A 22,614-nucleotide genomic window follows, 5' to 3' on the forward strand; every position below is an offset into this window, starting at 1 on the left:
AAATTTCCTCAAAATACCACAAAATTTGTACAATGGCAATATTCTCCTTACTTATGTGCTTTCCTAAATCTCAATATGATAATGTTAAATGCCAGCATCTCCTTGTTTCTCCCTATGTATCCTTACCTTTAAATACATTGCTTCATTCTGCTAGTATTTTCTATGTGATGACATTTATGAATAAAACAGGGCCAAAGTACAGTTAGAGTGTGGACACGAGACAACAGCTGCATGAGATATCTTTTAAAAAAAGGAGACAGAGTGAGCTGGAGTTTTTAGCAAAGGGAGGGCAGTTTCTAAATGCTAGAGGCCCTCACTTACTGGCTACCCGCATACCAAACACACCCACATTTGCATGCACAAAGTAACATGCACACACACAATCCCATGCATAACGCCTATTAAAGAGCACGCTCTGTCCCAGTCGCATAATTTTAATTTGTTATGAAGGTCATTGACAGCAAGTAATAATCACCATTGGGGATCTAACAATTTGCCATTTCGGAACATTGAGGCACTGATGACTCAACTATTAATAGACTGAAGCCCCCCTCCACCCCACCCTCACCCTTCTGCCCACATCCCCTATCTCCATAAATGACTGAAATCTATTTTAACAATTTTTTTAACAATCAAACTGTGCACACATACTGCCTTTCAAAGCTCATTTAATTTTATTCCCTTAATCTTTTGTCCTCTTGGGAGGGATTTATTGTATTTGTACACAAATTCATAGGAAGCCGAGGTATGGTACTAACATTAAAGAATACAACTTTGAACTCTTCTTCTTCCATTTTTGTAAATAGTTATATTGAAATGCCTTTTGCTTTCTGTTTTGAGCTGATGATTTGTTAACTGGTTTCCCCCTCTTCCGCAAACAAATTGACAGAGAGACACAATGACAAGTTTTATTTTAGACCAACTCATTTATTCCCTGCTCCAGCATCACCCAAGTCATTCAAACATATGTGTCTAGCATTTGTCGCCAAACAAATAAGTCCAAGCTTAAGCTATTTTTATCAAGAGTGAGAGCGTTTGTTCTTGTTAAGTGATCGACAGTGTTTGGGGCAAATTGAATGGGAGCTGGAATCCTTTATCTTTCAGAGGCTCAACAACTCAAGACTAATTACAAATTAATCTGGATCGGGATATCTGCAATGAGAGGGGCCCAATAAGAAGTTGTGGGGAGCAGAGGAACTAGTTGTTATATATTTATAGTGGAGCTCAACGGATGGAGAAACAGAGGCAGGCCGGAGATGGAAGCGGCCAAAACCCAAAAGACAGAGTAGCACATAATTGCCTGCTTTTCTATATCCAAGCAGTCATATCGGGGCTGAGGATTGTGGATATTAATATTTGATCATTAGCTTGATAGTGTAGAGCGGGATGAAGTTTTCAGTAGTGGAAGTTTGGTGTGGCTGTGTTGGGTTTCTCCTCCACATGCCGAGCACTGTCGCTATACTTGTAGAGAAGGTCAAGTGGGCTTTTAATATGGACTAGACTCTACTGCACTAAACAATAGGACACCAGGGCAGCTTGGTGTACTTAATATATTACATGTTTCAATTTCATCTTTAGTTTTTTTATTCTACTTTACAGGGACATTTTAGCTAAAAACATGACCAATTTTGGTTACTGCATATTATAGATCAGTATAGTGTAGTGCATATTTTAGGCTAGCTTGCTGTATGTCTGCACTGGGTGCAAGTGTTACCCAGTTTTCTGTGGCTTTTAAAAGCACAGCAGAGCAATGAAAAGGGATTTCCAACACTTGATCACAAAATGACCCCTGAAATGGACTGAAAATCTGACTTCAGACTATGGTAGATGGTAGTTAACTTCCTGCTGAGGAAATGCGCTTTGATTTGCTGCCTTGTAGCTTGGGTATGCCGCTCTCAATTACTCACTCTGTCTCTACAGCTAGTGTATGCTGTACTACCCCCAGTCCTATGGTATGGAACCTCTGGGCACCTTGACTGTCGTTTAACTGCTTGTGGCATGAAGCAGCTGAGGAAATTGGTCATTAAATTCAACCAGCCAGGGCCAAACCCCCAGTGCCCCAGATCTGTTTCCAATCAGATAGCCCTTCTTTAAAGGAATGACAGAAAGACGTCTAACACAGCAACACAGAGCTGACATTAATGTCAGTGCAGTTTGAAACTGCTGTTAGCAACAGTTACTGTAGCAAGAACATTTTTTTAGGATTTTGAGTAAAAATATATAGCTCTCATTTTTACAAGTATCTCAGCAACCAGGTTGTTTCCACAACGTAATCCCCCAGAGGATATCATGGGTAATTTGCCTGTCCCCGGTTTCATGCATATCCCCTAAATACACTTGAAGTATGCACCTGCAAAATATGTAGGCTTTCCTAAGTTTCAATAAATTATGATGTCATAAAAGAGAATGCAAGTGCTATTTTTATTGTTGGACCACACTTAAGTTCCATAATGATGATAAACTTCACTTTACTTATTTATTTAGCATCTTTCAAAAGTATTTAATTTAGTTAGCAATATAAGCAGTAATAACAAATTCAGAGGAAATGTTTTTGTAAAAAAAATAGAATTTCTTCACAGACGTCTAAACTCCCAGAATGTGTTTTAACACAGGATTTCACAAAGCCTTGATTAGAAAAATATGCCTGAATGAGTTATATTGTTCTCTGACTCTTATTGTCAAAAGCTTTGGGAAAACTATTGATATATCTACCAAAGTGGTTAAAAATCACTTACTGTATAAATAGAACGCATAGTGCCGATTGCAGAGCCTTGAGGCTTTTTTTAATACAAACAGAAGCAGAAAAAGCAACTGACAGCCACACACATTTATCTAATGGTCAGCTGAAAATTAAACTCATCCAGAGTCATCTCACCCAACTCTATCAAAAGTTTCAATAAAGCTGCTTTGTAAGTTGACTGAAGTGTAAAGAGCATGTTGCCAATCATATAATCAATAACATTTTGTTTTGTTAATTTTTTTGAAAACAGGGATTTAAAAGACATTAAAAATGTGTCAAGACTTCTCTTTCTAATAAGTTGTTGCCCTTTGGCTGATTTTAATTACCAAAGTCACTTCACCAGGTTAGAGTGAAGACCTGATATTGGCTGTGGTACAAAGTAGACAAAACCTAAAGTTTTTTTCCTAAACAAATGCCTTTCGAGGTGCAGTATATTTGATGTACAGCTGAATACCCATTTTAGCAATGATACTGGTTAAACTGCCAATGATTGGCAGTTTCACTGATTTAAATGGTGCACAAAGGTGCAGGGCGTTGTAACCAAGGTCAGGGAGAATATGAGAGGGCGGGGTAATTGTGCTCCTAATGGTCTGAACCTTATTAGAGATAAATGATCAAAACTTGTCTATCAACACAGGGCCTAATATAAAGTGGGGGAGGATGTCCTGTGTGGATAATGATATCAAAAAGAACTTTGGAGTCTTTTTTAATGTTAAGCAGTAGAATCAGAATGATAATTGTATTTTAACCAATGTGCTAAAACACAAAGATTTTGAGTTGACCTAGTTTTTGTAAAAAGTCTGAGATTTAAATGTGGACACACTAAGATTAAATTTTCAGAGCAGAACGTACATTTTATTTCACATCACAATCAAGACACTTTGTTGTGAACAACAAAGTCTTTCTAAAGCCTAATGATGTTTCTGATTAGAATGTATTAATATACAACATTCATTCTTCTTAGGAAATGTAATAATTTGCTTACAGAGTGACCAGAAAAAAACTGTACAGTGAATTTTGGACACTGTGTAGTTAGAGGTGTGATATTTGTCAGGAAATTGTGGTCAAGCAGATTGACTTTATCTGTCCCAGAGACAGTGGCAACCTGGGAACTAGACAAATGCTGAGATTTTTATAGATTTTTTTATAGGTCTGAAAGGTTGAAACCCACGAACTTTGACAATTATTTATTTTTTAATTACCCCTAGCAAGGAAACAAAGGTCTAACCTGCTGAAAAATACCACAATTAACAAAATTTACATAATTTCACAATCTTTTCTTTAGCACCAGAAACAAGTCAACAGACAGAAAACAAACAAACAAAAATGTTCAGAATTGTAAAAGGTAAGAAAATCTAAAACTTCACACTATGTCCACCCTAATGCAATATGTATATATTTTATACATTCAGTTAAAAATTAAAAATAAAAATAAATAAATACATTGCAAGTTTTTTTTTTGTAATTTAAAGCATCAAAAGTTAAGGAAATGTGTGAGAAAGAATGAAAATATTTAGTTGATTCTTTATGAATAAAACATAGTGACAATGAACCTGTAACTTTACTACCAAAGAAAAGTTCCACACATACACACAGTAGAGTTTAAATTTAAATGAAATGAAACTGCATTGTAAAATAAATAAATAAAAAAGTTAATTACACAAACTCTAAATGCTCCAATTCTGGCATCGGGTCTTTAGTTGGATCTCTGTGACTTTCCAGGACTGACTGATCTCATCTACAAAGGAAAAGGGCAGACATTTTGCAGGAAGGTAAATACTTTAAATGTTAGCTTGGGGTGTGTCTTCGATTTGTCCTTTAGGTAGATGCTAACGCGTGATACATCGTGCTCTCCTTCCTTCCCTCCCCTCCTCCTTCTTTATTCATCTGCCTCACAAACTCTTTGCTCTTTTCACTGATTCCACTGTCACTGCAAACTGCAGGGCCAGCAATACAAAAAAAGGAAAAAAGAGAAGAAAAAAAAGCTACACACACTTGTTGCCCGGACTTTATCTCTACATTATTCTCACCGCTCCTTCCGTTCATTTCAGAGAATAAGATAAATGAACAACGTACATTTTGTACACCTGTCCTCCCCTCCCCACCTTCCTCTTCCCCCTAACGATAAGGGATTTCATTAACGTGGGAATGCTTGGGCTGAAAGAAACATAATTGCTTCAGTGTTGTTGTCCTCTCTGCCGCCGACGCCCTAATTTCCTCCTTGCCTTACTCTTGACTGTTAAGTGATCGTTATATCAAAACAGGGGATGGGCCAAGGGTAAAATATTGACAAACTGTGGTCATGTTCACACAGATTGCTGTAGAGAAATTTGTGTTTGTGTGCAGTAGAAGATGCTAAAATATCTAAGAATGATTTGGGAAAAGAGGGAAGATGAAACGATGAGAGAAGAGATGAGGGGCGAAGAAGAAAAAAAAAGGTTAAAAGTGCGACACTGAGGACATCAAGTGAATCAAATGATCAATGGAGAAAGATCACAGGGTGCACTAATAATTTAAAAAAAAAACAGGACCAATCTGTCACCCAGCACCATGCACTCCATCCCTGATGGATAACTGTATGTAAAAGATACATAATTTTCTGACTTGCCTTTTACACAGCATTGCACCTGAAAGCCGAGCGGCATAATAGACAGTTTAAAATGTCAGGGAAGTAAGAGTAAGAGTAAGTAAGAGAGACAGGTCGACCGCAGAATCTTAATTAGAACAGCTCCATCTAATGGCAAATGCTTTTCAGATGGGCTGATGATGACAGGAGGTGTCACGGAGACACATGGACATGAACACACACAAATACACACAGGACTCATGACATACTGTTACGTTAACAGACTCACACACAAACATATTCAAACAAACAAACAAAGAAAAAAATAACATTTTACTTGTTTGCATCCATTTAAAATTTAAATTACATGAGAATAAATGGGTTTGAAATGCATTGAAATTCACAAACAGACACACTCTCACCCTACACATGACAATTTTAACATCAGTGCAATTAGCAAATGATCCTCCTATTCAAAGTTAATTTTATTCCTCCAGATGACCAGTCAATGACCAAATCTATCTAGTTATGGCAAAGCATCACAGGAATGTTCAGTGGTCGTCTGGAAATGCATGTATAGGATTTACCTATCTATCCCTGAGCAGACCTGGCTGTTGAGCCTGAGCCAACGCCACATGATTGTGTTAATTAATCTGCCATTGTGAGCATGGGGAACAGCTGCACGGGCTCTCGCGGCTGCGTTGTCAAAGCAAAACAATGCAATGTTAAGCTTCCCCCACTGAATCTTCCATTACAAAGAAGCCCCAACAACAGGGCTAAATTCATAAATCCACAGATCAATTTTTACCAGCACTAATGTCTGACCTTTAAAGCAAAAAAGGAGGATTTTTTTTTTTTTTTTTTTTTTTAACGTGCTTCATTTGGGCTTGAAATACGTTCAGATATGTGATATGTAGGATTTGGGCGTTTTTTTTTCCCCTTTACCTCTTCCTCAAAAGCCTGGAAAACAAACAAACTCAGATGAAGAGAGGGAAAAAAGAGGGAGGATGAGATGGATGGACAGAGGTAGAAAATGAGCAACAGAGGCAAAGAAAAGGAAGGGGGGCAGGGATCAGTACAACAGAGACAAACAGATGAGTGCTAGCAGTCACCAGCTGGGCACTGGTATTTTAAAACAAAACGTCTAACACTATTAGCGGGGATCCATCGATCAGTGTTAGGTGGTGTTAATTTAGACGAGGGGAGAGGGGGATGGAAGGGGAAAAAGAGAGAAAATAGAGCACAATTAAACTTTGCATGAGCTTCACAGGTTAATTTTTTGGAAAACAAAATGTGAAACATTTGAAATCAAGGCTCAAAATCTTTCTGACAATTTATCACCACAGAAAATAAATCCTATTTTTTTTCTTCTTTTTTTTTTACTATGCATTCATTTTATGTGACTAGTGTTCATGAAAGCAATAAACTGAATGGATTATAGTTACTCCACAAACAGAAATCCTCGCACTAGTGAGGACAAAAAAGCTCACATTCATTTAGAAACAACATTGACCAGGGGAATACATAAATAAAATTAGGTATACTGCACTGCCACCACAAATTATGTGTGCAATAACAGACTTCACAAATAAATGGTTTAGCACCTCTAATCGAGTTCACAAAATGTTGCACAAGACAACCATTTCACTGCATTCATTACAGCTTCACTGAATTACAATTTTATTGCCCGCAGAAATCGCAGCATTTGTCTTTAATGTGGCAACCCGGCTCATCTTTGTTTTAGGAACTACAAGATGCCTGGAAGAGATGGAAGATGCCACGGATGCCGTGGCCTTGGTGCATGCTTGGCACTTTCAGAGAGATGGTGATGCACCCCGAAAAAATCATCAAGATGCCTGGCTCTCACCCCACTCTGCGGCCGAGCCCTTCTGTCTAGCAGAAAGCCCTCCAGCAGCCCACTGAGCATGCAAGATATTAGAAGGAGTCGTACTCTTACTGAAATGTGCTGATCTACCTGACAGTTCCTGTCAGTTGTCAGTGACTCTGTGTATAGGAAGGTGAATGTGACTGATTCTTTCAGGTTTGGATAGAAGAAAACACTTAGGATAGCTGTAAACAAAAGCATTCTAAATGGCCCATGGAGGAGGCAAGACATTTCCTTCTCTCTGTGACACTGTCTCTCAATCTGCACCCTGTTTAAGTCTGCCAAACACCGAGTCAAATAGTGACACTGAATATAGCAATGAATTCCAAATCTGTTGTTTAGTTGCCATATTTTTGATAGACTGCACAAATGTTCCTTTTTTACAAGAGTTTTCATTTGGGTTCTTTCACACACATCGTTTAAAACCTCTCTGAATAACTTCTGATGCTGTGAAACATGTTAAAGCACACACCCAACATACAATGTTGAAAGCCTGCAGATGGGGAAGGGTGACACGGTGCTAACTCACATCTCAAAAAGCGATGCTCGCTGCAGCATCTCACCTGTCCAACATGCTGGATTTCAGAAAGCCATCAGATGCTGCATTTACCGCAACGCTGAACAGTGGAGAGCATCCGATCAGAAGACGTACGCAGCCTGAGGTTTGGTGCACTTCCACTTGACAACTCAACAGGACACTTAGTTGAGCTGGAGTGGGAATTGTTAACGCCAGGAAAGAAGGTTGATATCTTGTCATTATATTCTCCCTCATGGCTTTGTTAGTATTTACAGCTAAAATGTTACAGAGTGTGTATCGAATTGGAAGAAGGACATTTTTTTTTCTCCTTCTGCGCTACTGTGCTTGTCGGCTCCCTGATTGTTGGAGTATAAAAATAATCGTCATGGAAATAGATCTCATTGACAACGTGCCATGTTCACACTGTGAGCAGCTTGTGCCTTGTGAATATAATCCAGAAACGTCCTCCAAAAACTTTCCTCCACAAACTTTCAATCCCTCATCCTCTTTTTGCCCTTCTCTCCAAAAGATGAGGAAAGCTACTGCCAGGAAAGACAAAGGAGGAAATCCTGTCTTGTCAAGTACCAACAAAACAGGTAGAGGTGTGAAGTTTGAGCTGGGCTCCACAAGCAAGAAGGAGGTAGGGGGACACAGATAGCAAAATAATTATAAAAAAAGAAGAAAGAATGTGATGTCAAGAAGGAGGATTGACCAAAACAGCTTTTCTATCCAGGTCCTGAAAATCCACTGCTCATCTCTGTGTCTAATAGGAAATTCTGGCTCTGAGAGTACTGCACCGGCACAATCACACCTTACCTGCCAACCCTGCCAGGAGAGGTGGCATTTGGTCGATCCGTCCTCCCGTGAGGGGGGCTTGTGGCTTAGCCCCGACTTAGCTCTGTATCTTAAGACAGAGTCTAGGCAAAACAGGGAGGACCATTGGGGGAAAATGTGAGTCTGTGAAAACCCAGGATAAACCTGTGTTCTCAGGAGGTAAGACACACACTGCTGGCAGCAGAATGGAGGCTCAGGGGTTAAATGTGGCTACACTGAAGCCTTCAGAACACTTTGGTTTAGGAGCTTTAATGTCCTTGGTCTGTGCATTTCTTTGAACTTGTTAACTTAGTTTAAAGATAGAAACAGTATTGTCAAAGCATTATTTGTGATGATCTTAAGATCCTCAAAAACTAAATGTCCTTCAGAAAAGAAAAAGTGTATGCTCTTGTAAAATTTGTATAACAATTTAAGGAGCTCAAGACCCCTTTGTGTATGTAGGAATTCAAGGCCTAATCTAAGTCTAAGAATGGATCCTTCAACAAAAAGGTTTGTGCTTTACCTGCAAATTCTGAGAGGATAAGAGACACATTTGCTGGCTTTAACAACTTTATCATCAGCATAAACATATGCTCACTGTTCGGGACACTGTGCAATGTTAACTTTAGGGCAGATGCAAGAATAATATAAAGGTGTTGGTGGAGATGACAAGACTTAGGTTCATTAGAAGAGCTGCAAATGAAAGTGAGGAAAGCATCTCATCAAACACATGTTCCACACTTGGTCCATAAGGGAGCCGTACCTGGGGCTGTCGCGTTTAGAAGGTGTTACTCTAATAAGACAACAGTCGTTTTTATTTACAACAAGCACAAGATGACATGGAAGGAAAAAAAAATACTTTAACACATTTTCTGTTATGGCTTTGGTGAAACAAACACCTTTGTTATTTTGTAAACAAAACATCTAACAAACAGCCCCTTTCGCAAGCTAAAGATACATTCAAACATATGCTCTTGACTGAAAAACACACACACACACACAATAGGTGTAAACCGTCTAAATTGCAATTGCACTGCATCTTGGAAAACAAACACTTTGCTTTGTTACCAAGACAACTGAGATAATGTGCTTCCTGCGGCATTGTCAGGACTGCTACTCGCTACATTATGTGTGACAAGCTTAAGAGTAGATCTAAGGGCATGAATGTGCAGATTTAGGCTCCAGCCTATTGTGGATTGAAGATAGTCCGGCAAACCACATTTGCATGTGCAACCTTGCCAAGGAGTTAAGCTCAGTGGGCTAACATTGTTTCCACACTTGCAAAACCCTAGTCTGAAGTCAGCACTGGTGTTCAGCACTCTCTAATGCTTGCAGTGATTTAGTAGTTTGTCTTACTCTTCCTTACTTACCATGCTAAATCTAAGCCCACTGAACCAGCATAGTCCCATTCTGGTGGAGGATTTAAATGTGTGTGTTTTATATATCTGGAAAAAAAACAGTAAACTTATAGTAAATCCTATAGCCCATATCCTCATCTTTCTTCTTTCTCTCTTTGCTTTCCACGGCGACAAAATGAATTCAGCTCTGAACCTAATTAATCCACAAAGGTTTCATGTCTTAATCCCCAAAGTCAAGGGGGTTATTGTCCTCACAAATGAGGTCAGTGTTCCTCCCAGTGGAAATAAGCGAAAGAAGGAGGAAATCACAGGGAGTAAAAGCAGAGACTATGGATGCTTACAGTGAGGCTTTCTTCTTCTTCAGCTCTCCTGTTGAATATTGTTCTGATACAGCAACAAGAGGCCCTGCAAACAGGGCCAGGGCTCGCCTGCTGTCCACACAGGGACAGCTCCGTGATCAGAGATATTGTGATGTGAAAAAGGATGGTTAGTGTGTCACAACAGATAGAAACATGAGCAGGCCAGTGAAATCGACAGCAGGGCACGACAGCAGCGGGAGAGGGAAAATTAAATGCCTGCCAATCTCCAGCATGCGGACCTTTTGAACCAGGTGGATAAGAAGGCTGGTTCTGATGCTAATTGTCACTAAGGCAAGTCACTGTCAAACTCTCAGGCGAAGAAGCATCATCCAAGTGTGACAGGATGATAGCCATGATACAGCCTTCCGTCTGGTAGGATGACAAGGGGGGATGTGACACACATGGCCACACCATGCTGCCTGAAGCACAGTCACCACCAGCGGCCTACACGGGGTCTCAGTGGGGTCCAAACCCTGGGAATTGCACTGAGCCAGCCAAATGCTCGCCCAGCACTGATACACTCTGGGCACATTGCGAGCCCCGTCTCCAAGGACCAAATGGGGAATCGTGGACAAATGACCACGATAGTCCACATCTATTCTAATTCAGACCATCCTGACGAGAGCCTTCCGGAGATCGTTCAACGGAGGCACGGCTCAAGATGTAGGGTGGGGTTGCTGGCCAGTGACAACATGGTTGAACAGAGGGGTCAGCCAATAGCAGGCATGTTGAGGGGAGGGTCAGCCAATAAGGCTTGTTAGAAGAACAAAATCCAAGATGACACAATCAACAGCTTGTTGAAATCTGTTGCAGTCAAGAAGTCTAGCCACTGGACAGTGTACAGCAGGCAGGGAGGATGAGCATGAGCCTGCTGCCTAAAACTGAAAGACTGGAGCAAAAATGTTCAAACACCCTGCATTATTTTAACCACTGATGTGACAGCGTACTATTATCTGCAGCTGTTATATAGATAATTACTTTTACTCACTCTCTATGGAATATAACGTATCCTGTCTACAAAGGATTAACTAACGTGTGCTAGGCAAAGGCTTATTCTGAGCAAATTGCTTGTTTTCTTTGACTGATGATGTGGCGACACACTCTCATGCATACATCAAAAGCATCGGCAGAAAAACCTGCACTGGTTTTGATCACTGATAATTACTGTATCTGCTCTCGAAGAAGAGTAAACAAAGTGAGAAGTTGAAAAAGAAATTAAAAATGGGGTAGGCCTCGCTGCAGAGACTCTCAATTCCAACTTCTCTGTGACTAGTGGAAAGAAAAGAAGTTTGTACTGTCATCCCACTCTCACCCTACGGCAGAGTTTGAAGTATTAGTATAAAGTGACAAAGGGAATTAAAATCTGTAAACGCCACATTTTTTGATACCTCATTTGGTGTTTGTTGATTTTTATCAACTGGAGGGTTATTACATTTCAAGAATGTGACAATTAAAAATCCCTCAATCATTCCCATGAGCTTTATTTCACCACAGCAACTTCAAAAGGGATATAAAGTAGCAAAAGCAGATGAAAACAAGCATGGGGTTAAAACGCAGATCAAGCGGGGAAATTATTCCCCACTTTCTTCACAAGCATTCTTTTAGTTAAAATGAAACACACTCCTTCCCATTAAAAGTAAATTTCCCATGACTGTGTTAAAAAGGCATATCTGAGGGTCAAAAACAGGTTTAAGAAGCTCAATCCTGGGAAAAGACACAATGCAAGGGGGAGAGGAAGGGGTTATTGAACTGATTTTCTTTCTCCTTTTCCTTTCACCCCCCCTTTTTAGCCCTCATGTTCTCAAGACTGCTGCCTGCATGCTTCCCCTTCATCTCAGAGGATATATAGAGGAGAAAAAAAGATTTAAAAGGACTGGAAAAAAGCTCAATTGTTTATTGATTTTATAATAGGCTTAGTGCAACAGAAATAAAGTGGGGGCTGGTGGGGCAGAGTGGTCAACCAGAGCCGATGGCGTGACAAACATGCGGCTTACGCGCAGGTAACAGAAGCTTGAGTGCAAATGCCGGGATATTGGCTTGAGCCCTTTTTTATTTTTCCAAACACCCATTCGTGGCATTGTTATCCTGATTTTAAACCAGTGTAGACATAATCGCTCCCTTCACAAGCAGGGCACGGACTTATGGAGAAAGTGAGCCTTTCTTTATAGCTAGAATTGTCTGATTCACTTCAAGAGGAAATGGCTCTAGAGTTCCAGAATAAAAATCAAAAAGGAAGTGAGTGAATTAATATTGAATACATGTCATTTAAAGACTGCTCAGTGTTGTTAGGTCTAGATTTTGAAAGCTAACAAGTAAAAATTGCAGCAAAAGGCTGTGAACTGTTTGTGCTATGTACAGCAGAGTGTGTATGTGTCTGCCTGGGAACGCATGGGTGAGTGTAGGGTCTGATATATGGATGATAACACTAATTAGCTCATTTTGTTTGGGGCACAACACTCATTAAAAACCCAGTGGGGCCATTAAAGTTACCATCCCTCCAAACCATTGCTGCCACCGTATCCATCTAGACTGATATCTCACCCAGCTTTCTCTGCTTTTAATGGCCTCTGCTTCAGGTTGTTGGGTTGAGCAAAGATTTGTGAGGCTTGGATCATCTCACTTCTTCTTACCCTCCAACACAAATCTCCTGATTTCTATTTAAATCTCTATCTTATTTTCTTTTTCTTGTGCCTCCTTTTTTCTAGTATAACTCGCCTTCCCATATTTACCAATTTGCACACCCACTACATCATCTGTGTTACATTAGTTGTCTGCTGGTAAGAAACTGGGGAGGGATTCACAATCTCCAGTCCCCCCAAAAAAGGGGGAGGTATGATTGTTCCCAAGCTTTACACACCAATGTCACTGTAATACCAACAAACCTCCTCATGATTCAGTGCGGCTTGCCGTGCCATAAGGCACATGTTACTCTGCAGCCGGAGAGACTAGAGGCAGAGGCCTGCCAGGATTAGATGAGCAGGTGTAGCATCCCGCTAACAGATACAACACAAAGCCATATTCAAGCCCATTCTCTCTGGGGCAAGAAATGCTAAAGCTAAAAGATTCTGCTCAACTAAAAGGAGGGGTTCGAGTCAATCCACTGCACATTTAGCTGTCATGATACTGTCTTAGCTTCCAAAAGAGCAGATTAATGTTTGTCACATTTATTTGATTTGAGAAGTCTACAAGCTATTAGGTCAGCTGGAATCTTCAGTGCCAGAAATTTCATTCCACTATAAAAAATATTTTCTTATTTAAACTAACCTATTTTTTCCTAAAACTCCAAACAATTAATCCATTATGCAAAATGCTATATGATTAACCCTATCCTTTTATTTTATTTTTTTTCTCTGTTTCTGGCAAAGAGCCAGAATACATTTATGTCAATCAGTGTAGAGTAATATATACTGTTTAAACACAACACTTCTGAAATGATCCAGTGCTCATTTTACACCATAAACAGCCATTAAGTGTTACTAATTCACTTAAGTTGGTTAATTAATCCGCTGAGAAGAATAACCCTAAAAAAGCAATGTTCTTTACTATTGAAGAAAATGTTTCAGAAAAGTTACATTGCACATCTGTTTTGGATTGTAAACAATGTATATAAAAAATGTATATCTTTGCACCTATAACTTTAGTAGGAGGCTATGAGCTTAGTGCTAAAGGCCAAAGACAAACAGAGAAAGAAAGCGGGTATTCCTAACCTGCACAGTCTTTGTAACTTGCACGAAGTGCTTAGTAAGGTTCACATGACCCAACAAACCCAAATCCTGCCTGTCCATTTCCCATATGAACTCCCCCAGCCATATTGTTGAGAGACAAGACTGAAAATATCCTTGGTCTCAGGTCTGGATATTAGGAGTGTTGATTAGATATATGAGTTTGCCATTTGCCCACAGAGCGTGGAGTGTCTCTGACAGAACTGGGGACCATATGGCTGGTGAGAGATTTCCCCCCTCTCTTCCTCTTCGCGCAGCCTGACAGCTGGATGGCTGCTAACTGGGGACGAGGAAGCTTGGCAGCTGCAGCTGAGAGCAACGCTTTGATGCCGCTCACCCTTTTTCACTCACTCTTTTTCTCTCTCTCTCTCTCTTCTTCTCTTTCTCTTCCTCTCCCTTTCTGTAACACACACAGACATCCCATACCAACCTCTGCTAGTGTGAGCAAACTTTCCACAGGTTGGACAGGGAAGAAATAAGACCTGGTTTAATTGGAAATTGACCTTCCTGAAATGCCACTGCTCTCTTCATTAAGTATAATTCACTTTATTAGTTTTGTCCCTTCTATAACTTTTTAGTAACGCTTTGCACTGGATTAAACAATGCAGGACAAAAAAAAAAGAATACATTTCTGTTTCACAAGATCTTTAAATCTTTGAAGAGGTTAACGGAGATGGAAGGAAGGAGGGCACCCGTAGGTGGGTGGTGATTGAGGTAGTGGTGGGGGTACAGTAAGACAGAGGGGGGAGGAGGATGACGAGGAGAAGAATGAAGAGGCTTCTGGGAACACATTAAGATGTGCAGCTGGAAAGTACAAAAAAGTCAGGAATTTTTTTTGATTTTCTTCCTCCCCCTTTTTTTTTTTTTTTTTTTTTTTGGCTTTTGTTTTTTTTCTGTTTCTTTTTTGTTGTACTTTTGTACAAAGGGGGCTTTCATCATTTCCTAAAAAAAAAAAGAAAAAAAAAATGAAAAAGAAAGAAAGACGCCTTCGGATGTTTAGATGCAGATACCTGGATGCTTTGTGCGATTTGAAAGAAAATCTGATTCCTTTGAATAAAATTGCAACAGCAGGCAGGTGTTTCTTCTTTTTAATCTTAAATCTGCATCACATTCACTGCGCTCTAATATACAGCCATATGTATGCATGGCATTTGTCTTTAATGAAGGAAAAGCTTTAAATACACACTATAAAAAGTTTTTTTGTTGTTGTTGATAGTATTTTAAAAAACTGAGGTCAATCTGGGAAATAATCTGTCTGCAAAGAAGGTCAGATTTAAGATAATTTTTCAGTCCAGCTGTGTTGTTTATTTCAAAGTATCAATGCATTGGTGACAAAAATGACTAAACTATTAGCTCAGATTATGCATTGCTTAAAACGGTCAAATTCAATATATAAGTGAAAACCTTAAATAGGTTTGATTTTTGCTCTTTTAGAAACCCCATTCCTTTTTTTTCCTGTTGAACAATTTTCTGCACATTGAAACTGTTCATCTTTTACTTCTGACATACTTGACCCTTGCCCTCTGTTTTTTTTTTCCTCCCTTTTCTCTCATTCCCACAATTTTTTGTAACACCACTCGCCATCTTCCACCCATTCATCCTCTGGTTGAAGGCCCCCTGTTACTGCCAGCTACTGACCAGCTCTGAACTAGTGAACGTGGTGCAGAAAGGGTGGGTGAAGAAGGGAAGAGGAGAGGAGACAAGGGGATAGGATGGGGGGGAATGATATATAAGAGTGAAAGGGGGGAGGGATGTGTGTGTGGGGGGGGGAGTTTGGCTGGAGCCAAGAGGAGAGCAGCTGGGCACAGCTAACAGGGAATGATAATGACCTCAGAAATCTGCTGTTCGCTTCACAACAATAGGGTGCTCAGTCGCCTGGAAAATTGTGTTCATCAGCTAGCTCTGCTCACTTACTAATTGACATTGCCAAATATTTTAAGAACAATTGGAATGTGGCAGGGAGAGAGGGGGAAAGGGAAAAAAAAGCTCAGAGATCTTAATCCCTGGACTTAATTCCGCTCTTATTTTTTTTGCCTCCCCCTCTCTTTCTCCATTTCCCCTCTTTCCTCCTTCTCTAACTCTGCCTCTCTTCGTTTGTGATGAGCAGATAGCTACAGCTAAGAAAACAGCTAATTTTTCATGTAGCTTTCTGCTCTCATGTCAGCGCCCTGATGTTGACACAAAAGGCTTTTTATGTGACCTGTCAATGGGGGTTAAGAGGAGGGGATTAAGGGAGGCTGTGGGTAAGGGAGGGGGGCAAAAATTAGAGAATGATAAAGTGAAGGAGAAAGAAAGAGAAGAAGAGAAAAAGGCAAAGGAAAAGTCATCAAAATGAGGAGAAGAGGAGCAAGCAACAGCTCTCTCTGTCATCATATCACATGCTCGGCCCTCTATTCCTCACAAGGCAAAGGTCAATGTATTCTCTTGCTTTTTCACACACAGGAGGAAACCCAGTCGTGCCCCAAGTTGACTTGTTTAAACAAAGCTCCCCTCACCCACCACCAGCCATCCCGTAGCCCAATCATGCCGCTTGCTCCGCCATCCAGAGCCATCATTTGCATTCCCTGACTGAGAGCCCTGCCTCATTTCACAGGAATCCCACATTGACGGAGTCAGACAGCTGTCACCAGACGGAGAGAAAAGGAACTTGGCACTCACGCTCATTCAGCTTTGCCCTCCCCACCGTCCCTCTGACCCTCTGCTAAGCGCACACATAAACAATCAAAGAAGAGAAACTTTTCCAACCAGCACAGAGTTCTGCTTGATGATTCGGACTCAGAAAGGAGCAAATGCTTGCTTAGTCTAGATATTTGGTGGCGCAACTCAGTGCTTACACAACCAGCCCAAGTTGTGATTGTGATGCTAATTTGTGTCTCTGTCTTTATGTTGCGTCCTTGTTTTTTTTTTTTGTTTGTTTGTTCTGTTTTTTTTGTTTTTTTTTACTTATTTATATATATATTTTCCTGCGTGGTCAGTCAACTTAAGTTTCTCTCAACAGCAAAGAGCTGTGTTTGTTACTCAGCTTCTCTTCCTCTCTTCTTGCTCCGTTTTTACAATGACACCTGAGAAGATAGCTTGTTGATGTATTAGGAATATTAATATGCAAGCAGTCTACCTGACAGTGTAAGGCAGCCTTCTGTTGTGGAAAGATAAATATTATGTTTTAATTATAAAAACATAAAACAGAAATGGGGTAGACAGATGAAGAAGGGGGAGGTGTGTGTGAGAGAGCTGAGCGAGCTTATTCCAGAGGAAACGTGTGTTTTTGCAAAGATTCAGAGTTGAAAAGAGTGGATGGCATAATGCAACACTGTTTTTTGAAGAATGTGATGCCCTGTCATATCCTTTTTGCTATTTCTATGGATTGCTCTTGTCTTTTTTTTTTTTGTATCTTTTCCTCTTTCCTGTCTTAACTGTCCTTTTTTTTTTTTCTGTCCTGACTTCATAACCAAGCGGGGGAATCCTAACGTGATCATTAAGACATAAAACAGCCTGATAAATGTTTCATAAGGACAAGGCAGGCCACTGATAGCCACCCAGGAATACTGAGGAGCCAACCACGTCTCACAGTCTTCCCCTCGATCAAACACACACTCATTGGAATACAATTGAAGTTTTTAAATATCTAAAAAGCCTGGGCTAATTCCCAACATGGGTAATATTTACAAATTGAGTCGGAGAGACAGGGTAGGAGAGAAAGGCAGAGAGCAAAAAAAAAAAAAAAAGAAAAAAGAAAGGGAGAGAAATCAAATGAACCATGCAAGGAAAAAGAGAAAGGAGAACAGAGAAATAAATTGGCCTTTTATATTGTGCAAGCGTGTACAAAAATACTAAGTCTGCATTTATCCGAGACATGTCAATCAGAGCAGCACACTGACAATTAGTGCATTTGAATAGAACTTTTATCATTTACCAGACACCAGAGTCCTGACCTACTGTACAAAAATACAGCTCGGGGAATGAATGTGCCTGTAACACAATGACTGTCTATTTAAGTTTGGTGACACATAAAAAATACAGATATGACAGGCCAGACTTCTTCAAATGAGCAGGGGGTAGAAAGCTCAGGTTTTGTAACCACTGAGTTCTCTGATTATAGAGAAAAGAAGAATAGTGTGAGGAGGGGTGGGGGGATAGTAGAGGAATGGATGTCAATTACAAAGACAAAGTAATTTGGGTAGACAAGAGAAATGGGAAAAAAAAAGAAACAACAGAAGTAATTTATTATTTGTTAAAAAGATTTGAACACGTGCACAAATGGCTAGCTTCCTTTTAAAGTACTGGACTCTCTCTCTCTCTCTCTCTCACACACACACACACACATACACACATATATATATATATATACGTGGCCAATTAATGGTCAATGAATTCATCATTTGACTCGAGTCAAATCTTAAGAGAAATCCTAAGTTCTTCTGAAAGATGAAACTGTTAGGACCAGTAAATGTTTCCCTGAATTCACCTTTTACTAACTGCCAAATGTGGTCACCATCTGAACATGAATCCACCACAAAAACAACAGCTGGAGGTGATGATAGGGCCTTGAAGCCTTGCTACTCATTTTTTTTTACCTTTTAAATGTGCTTTTACATTGGCATATGTTCACTTTAGAAGACAGTCATAGTGGATTGCACAGTGGAGCAGTTGGTTAGAACTGCCGCCTTGCAGCAAGACAGTTGCAGGCTCCGATCTCAGCTGAGATCTTGTTCTGTATGTTCTCACCATGCATGCGTAGATTTGTTCCAGGCTCTACAATTTTCTTGCACAGTCCAAAAACATGCATGTTAGGTTAACTGGAGAGTCTAAGCTGAGTTTTAAGTCTGGGCATGCATGATTGTTCACCTCTATGAAGGACTGGCAACCTGTCCAGGGTGTATCTCCTGCCCAATGAATGCTGGAGATAGGAACTTGTTCCCAATGACCCTGAACAAAATCAAGCAGGTATAAAAAATGAATGCACGAAGAAGCATTCACCAGTCATTGGTTTGGTATGAATCTAAGGCAAATAACCCAGAAAAAAACAATTTGCTTCTGTTTTTGTGTACCTGTTTCATTAGTGAGGCTACAATCCATTGGCTTACTGATTGTACCTTTTGTTTTTGTTTATTTATGAAGTTATATAATAAAAACATATCTACTCTCGATACATAACATTTGCTTTTATAGTTTGTCTGGTTGGTTGCTGGATGGCATTTACATTTTTGTCATTTTAGTCCATTTTTTTAAACAGAATGTATTTACAGCAAAAATATTTGCATCCACCCATCAGTTAGGTACATTTTATTTTCCAACAGCAGCTAATACTGTTTAAGAAGCAGACTATGGAGTTCACCTTTGATAAGTTGCCAGTCAACAAAAGAATTGCCCCATATTTGTCTTTATTGCTTTCCAAACTTATACATGGTCCTTTTTTTGTCTTTAGTTAATTTGATTGCATCTTAAGTAAGTCTAAAAAGAAAATCATTTTGCTAAGGTTTTCTTCTTTCCATCTAAAACAATCTTCAAACTGATACTGACATATATTAGTTAGTTATATTGTGTTTGTCCCTATTCAAACTTATAGTGGTTTGGATCTTGTACTTTATTCCTGTTTCAATGACACAGTAATTACACTGTAACAGTTTGTCTGCATGTGTAATTACGCCCCCATTGTACTGTTGCAATTAGATGAATATCCATGCTTTATAACCTAAGGCGTCAAGTTGGCAAATCCAATTTCAATTTGTATGGAGCAAGCATTTTGCCTGCTTGTTTGAGCCATGGTAAGACCAGGGATATGCAGGCTAATCCCTGCCATGTTAAAACGCAAAAGAAAAATGTAGACATGGGGGATTCTCCACAGAGAAAAATAGAAGGAGCCAGAGGGAGTGTATGGATCCTTTTAGATCCAGAAGGAAAGAGGTAGGAGTGGGGTTTAAGGATAGTGGGAACGTTGTAGAAATACACTGCTGCTGTTTAAGGCCTTATGTGTGTGCAGCAAAGCCATTTTTTAACCCCTTTAGCTACATTTTGCAGGATGGTAAGACACTATCATGAAAAATGACAATTTTCTATGGAGGTTTGCATAGAAGTGAAAGACAAGTGAATCCTCTCCTTAGGATGAGTCCATTTTGGATTTGGTGAGGATTTATTCATGTGCACCTGTTGCTGAATCTTTCTTCTATGTCTTCTCACCTGTTTTTTTTTTTCCTGATACAGCTTCCTTAAGGCTTGATTGTCACAAAAGAATGACAAGAAATTACTTCAAAGAACTAAACGGAAAACATAGATTGTGCATATCTATCTATCTATCTATCTATCTATCTATCTATCTATCTATCTATATATATATATATATATATATATATATATATATATATATATATATATATATATACATACACACACACAAACACACACTGGTCATAATTACATATATTTAGACTGAAGGTTAGCTGCAGAGATACTGCATGTTTGAAGTCTCAAAAGGCTATCTGTGAAAGAGGCCTTTGTTTTTTTTTTTTCTTCTTGGCTCTCCTTTTCTTCCCCTCAGTGCTTTTAAATAAGCACCATCTCAAAGACAAAAATGCCAGAGTTGACCTTCTTTCACAGTTGAGATGTTATTGTTGATTACTATAATTTAAGTTTAACTCAAAATTGCTGTGGGTAGATGGTGAGGCCGAGGCAGACACGTACACATGAACACACTTGCAGGTGCACACACTGAAAAAATCACAAGCTCTTCTTTCATAAGCAGAGTTATTAAGATAAAGACAATGGTACAGTGGCCACATCCTGTTCACTACAGAAGAGAGTGTTAAAGCTCACATACTATAACCCCCCAGCTTATGCACACACAACAAACATTCATGCAGAGGCGAAGGATGACACCTTTCTCCACACATATTTTTCACACATCAAAGCTTCTAATTTGAGAGTCCCTAAGCTCCAAATGTGAATCATGTTTTAGAAGTCGTGAGGAAGAACAAGTCAAGTTTAGTACGGGAAGATTTAGCCCAAGCAAATTTGTGTATTTCTAAAATCATCTCAAATTTAGTTTCATTAAAAATTGTTCTCATCATTTTTTTTGTTTGCTTATTTTGTACTATTCGCCTTTACAAATGTATTCTTTTCGCCCTGCATGGTGACAGTTAGCCACAGTTTGAGATCCTATTTGAACACATGCACTCACAAAGCTCTCCAGCAACAGACTTTCAGAAATGGCAGCAGCAGACAGACCAAAAAATGTTAACAGAGTCAAGGTATCTGACTGGGTTAAAACTGCAATAAACTACATGTAAGTAAACCACACATACAGCAATATATAATTGTTTTTTGTGTGTTTTTTTAAACATATATTTTGTGTCATTACTTTAGCTCTAAAGGTTGTAAGACTTAGTCACCCCAATACTCTGATACCATATGGTTAATTCTACTGGTTTCATTTTCAGTCATGTTCCTTTTCTTTCTTTTTTTTAGTTCATTTTGTCTGCAGTTACAGTGCTTCTGAAGTTGTTGAAATGCCACAAGGTGTACCCATCAGATTTAAGGTGCTTAAGTCAAAAGAGACAGAGACAGAGTGGGTGATGCTGAAACAGAGAGGGAGAGGGGGTGGAGGTGGTAGTGGTAGGGGTGGAGGGGGGTGAAAGAGGGAGAGATATGGAGAGAAAAACTTCCAGCATTAAAATTCAGAAGATAATTACATCCGCTACACCCCCACCCTGTTGAGAAAGTGTTATGTTTAATAGTCTCTATAAAGAAAATAGGTTTTTATCTCACTCTCATTTTCATTAATTCCTAATTGGGGTGGGGGGTTGTCTGTTATTATTTCTTAGATTAAAATAAACATAGCCTGTCCCATGTTCAAACCCATCACACTACACAGGCATGATAAGGACTTCATGCCTCTGTGAATAAATAAACAATTTCATCTCTACTGGTGGAATTAAGTTGCTTACAGCCTTAAGCTAAGCCACTCTGATTTATATTTATATATATTTATATTTATTTATCAAAAGACTTAAGAGCACAATCCCGCTTTTGCAAATGAAGTTCGCAATTTGTTTGACCTGCTTTATATGTATATCTTTAATTAGTCTTGTTTAGCTTAAACCGACTGATTATCGCATATTCGTGACCTAATTACTGCACACGATTCTTAATGCCAGCATTGTGCCCTAAGGAGCAACCAAAAGTTACCTTTAAAAACTAGTGTAATCATTAGCAATGAGCCACCCTTAATCCCACTAAACATACACTTATTTAGCCCCGGCTGGTCTGTGTTTGCTGGGTGGGTGGGGGGAGTCTTCATTGGGTTTATTAAAGACATTTATTAATCACTGTGGTTGAAACAAGTTTGTCCCTATGCTCTCAGTCTTTACTTGTGTTCCACAGGGATCCTGACAGCTAACCTGCAAATAAGGATGCTATTCTGAAGCTGGTGTGTTCTTGTCATTCCTGAATATCTGGGTTACTTTTCAGTCTCTTTTAAACTAATGTCTTTAATGTTCTAATACATCCATGAGTCCATGCAACTAAAGTAGATCTTTGTGGAAACTATATCAACATAGCCAATACTTACTTGAGAAATTTAATTATGTGATTATTTCAGAAAAAAAAAAAAAAAAAAAAAAAAAACACTGGAAAAAAAAAAAAAAAATCAGATGTTTACA

The 22,614-nt window shown here is 39.4% G+C and overlaps 1 protein-coding gene across 2 annotated transcripts in view; it reads right to left on the bottom strand.

Annotated features, from left to right (window-relative positions):
- The window catches only part of znf536 (zinc finger protein 536), a 196,308-nt gene that overhangs the window by 65,662 nt on the left and 108,032 nt on the right, over positions 1-22,614 (bottom strand). The gene's annotated exons all lie outside the window — the stretch shown is intronic.

This window comes from Kryptolebias marmoratus, linkage group LG15, assembly GCF_001649575.2.
Source record: "Kryptolebias marmoratus isolate JLee-2015 linkage group LG15, ASM164957v2, whole genome shotgun sequence".
NCBI classification, from domain to species: domain Eukaryota; kingdom Metazoa; phylum Chordata; class Actinopteri; order Cyprinodontiformes; family Rivulidae; genus Kryptolebias; species Kryptolebias marmoratus.